Source organism: Octopus sinensis, unplaced genomic scaffold (assembly GCF_006345805.1).
Source record: "Octopus sinensis unplaced genomic scaffold, ASM634580v1 Contig18334, whole genome shotgun sequence".
Taxonomy (NCBI): domain Eukaryota; kingdom Metazoa; phylum Mollusca; class Cephalopoda; order Octopoda; family Octopodidae; genus Octopus; species Octopus sinensis.
This window is the reverse complement of record NW_021835753.1, coordinates 35,001-38,452: the sequence shown is the minus strand read 5'-3', so window position 1 is coordinate 38,452 and position 3,452 is coordinate 35,001.

Sequence of the window (3,452 nt, the reverse complement as noted above, 5' to 3'; positions counted from 1 at the left end):
ATTGTATTAAAAATTTTTTTTTAATATTTTGTGTATTGTATAAGTATAACTAAATTATTGCAGATAAATTTCAACAATAAAATCCTATATGGACCCCCAAGGGCTATTGAGACCATTAAGACCCCCTTAAGTCATGACTGACCATGGGATTGCACCTAGAAAGTCACCCTCCCAGGCACAAGTCTGGGCAAGGTTGTTTATGGAAGGCCAACAGTCACCCATGCATACCAGCCTCCTCTCTCCATGCCACCAGTGTTATCCAAGGGAAAGGCAAAGAGGCTGATACAGCTTGGCACCTGTGATGTCACAACTCATTTACAGCTGAGTGAACTGGAACAATGTGAAATAAAGTGTCTTGCTCAAGAACACAACACGCAGCCTGGTCCGGGATTTGAACTCCCAATCTCACGATTGTAAGCTCGATGCTCTAACCACTGAGCCATGCACCTTCACTATAGAATCACTAATTCAGGATGATAAAAACTTGAAATAGAATATACAACATGTAATAATCTTTTCTGTGGAGGCACATGGCCTAGTGGTTAGAGCATCACACTCACAGTTGAGGGATTGTGGGTTCAAATCTCAGACCGGGCGATGTGTGTGTTTATGAGCGAAACACCTAAGCTCCATGTGGCTCTGGCAGAAGGTAATGGCAAACTTCTGCTGACTCTTTCACCTCAACTTTCCTCTCACTCTTTCCTCCTGCATCTTGCAGTTCACCTGCAACGGACCAGTGTCCTGTCCAGGTGGGGAACCTATACGCCAAGGAAACTGGGAAACTGGCCCTTATGAGCCAGGTATGGCTCGAGAAGGAACAAACAAGCAACAAAACAATAATCCTTTCTAATATTGGCACAAGGCCTGAAATTTGGGGAGAGGAGATAAGTCGATTATATCAACCCCAGTACTCAACTGGTACTTAATTTATCAAGGCGGCGAGCTGGCAGAAACATTAGCACGCCAGGCGAAATGCTTAGCAGTATTTCATCTGCCGTTACATTCTGAGTTCAAATTCCACCGAGGTCAACTTTGCCTTTCATCCTTTCGGGGTCGATAAATTAAGTACCAGTTATGCACGGGGTTGATGTAATCGACTTAATCCATTTGTCTGTCCTTGTTTGTCCTCTCTGTGTAGCCCCTTGTGGTAGTAAAGAAATAGGTACTTAATTCATCAACCCCGAGAGGATGAAAAACAACGTTGACTCCAGTGGAATTTAAACTCAGAATGTTGAAGACATTTTGTCTGGCATGTTAATGAGTCTGCCAGCTCACCGCCCTGCAACATGTAGTAATAAGCTCTTGGTTACTTTATAGCTATGAAGTGCACAGATGCAGAAAGCTGAGTGATGCTTATATTTAGTGGGGACGTTGTGTGGCGATGTTTCCTTGATATGAGTATCACTTGAGAGTTTATTTTCTTTTAAAAGAGAGACAAGGTTGGCAAGGCTTCCTGTGGAGGATTTCTCAACCTCTCTCCATTCACGCAATCAGTGCAGGTTTGACATGTGGCGTTTGGGTTGTAGGCAGATGATGCATGATTAAGGAACATTGGGGAAAAATGAAGGGTCCTGTCATCTAAATATCAGTGTGTATCGTTGATATGGATGTAAGTAAGTCATTTCTATAATTAAAGCAATGGCATTAGTGGGTCTTAATTCACAGCTGCTCTTGTTGCTAATTACTGAAATTAATTATTTAATTTTGATATGAATTTTTTTTTGTTGAAAATTTTAATGTATGTCCATCTGTCCGTCCACCCATCCATCTCTCTCTCTCTCTCTCTCTCTCTCTCTCTCGTCTATATATATATATATATATATATATATATTATATATATTATATATATCATATATTCACCATGGAGATACTTAAACCCCTTATTGGGATAGTTTTTATCCAACATACCCTGGTTTAATCTCTCTATATATAAACGGCAAATGTCTGTCTGTCTGTGGTGTATCCTTTATACAAATCCACAATTTTTCAGTTAGAAGGATCACACTTTCTATGGTCATTCAAAACCGTCCAAAGATGGTCGTGCACATCTTTACATTTCCCCAGTCGCCCTGCAAAGCCATTAAAAAAATCAATAAAAGTGACTTTTTTGTGAATTTTCTATCCAAAACCCAATCAAAATGCCCGAAACTTGATACGCTAATTGAATGCCAGCTAGCTGTATGTGATTGGTTGGAGATTTGGACAGTACTCACGTGTATGTGCACATGCACGCAGCTGTATATGCATGCACTAGCACTTTGACCCAGCATTGCTGGGTCATAGTGCTAGTCTCTTATTATAAAAGGCAGATTTTATCTGCCTCCCTTTGTCAGTTATAGAAATCTACAATATAGGATTTCTTCAATTACAATTTACCTAGCATTTTTAAGAGTAGAATGCATCGGGTCATGCCAGGTCCAGTTTTTAAAATTTCAACCCCAATTAAGCAAAATTTAGAGAAAACTCACATTGTGGTGTATGAGTCAAATGCTTCTCTTAGTGTGGCCTACACACACGCACATGCACACAGACAGTGTGCAACGAATAAAATGAAAGTAATTCACTTTTTGTAGTGAGTGACTCTTTCAGTCTGCCACTTCCTCTTTACACACATAGACACGCAAATATATAAATAAAATTGTAAGCTAACGTGTGTGTGTGTGAGTGTGTGTGTGCGTGTGTGTGTGTGTGTGTGTGTGTGCGTGAGTGTGTGACAGGAAAGTTTTTTAGGACGAATATAAGACCTATATCCAAGTAGCAGAAAGATCGCCCAAAAGTGTATATAGATATTTAAATGTATTTATATATTCAACTATACACAGATGTATGTATAATGTGTGTGTATATATTTCCATAGAGGTAACGTTTCACTCCATACAAAGTTTTTTAGGACGAATATAAGATCTAAAGCATATACAAGTAGCAGAAAGATCGCCCCAAAGTGTATATAGATATTTAAATGTATTTATATATTCATCTATACACAGATGTATGTATTGTGTGTGTATATATTTCCATACACGTAACCATTCACTCCGCTAAAGTTTTTTAGGACGAAAATAAGATCTAAAGTTATCTCTAAGTAGCACAGAGATCGCCCAAAGTGTATATAATATATATAAATGTATTTATATATTCATCTATGCACACATGTATGTATAACGTGTGTGTATATATTTCCATAGAGGTAACCATTCACTCCATACAAATTTTTTAGCACGAAATAAGATCTAAAGTTATCTCTAAGAAACAGAAAGATCGCCCAAAAGTGTATATAGATATTTAAATGTATTTATATATTCATCTTACACACATGTATGTATAATGTGCGTGTATATTTCCATAGAGGTAACCATTCAATCCATACAAAGTTTTTTAGGACGAAAATATTTATATATAAAAGAAAGGTTGTGTGTCTGTCTACTCCGATTTAGATTCCTAACTACTCCCAC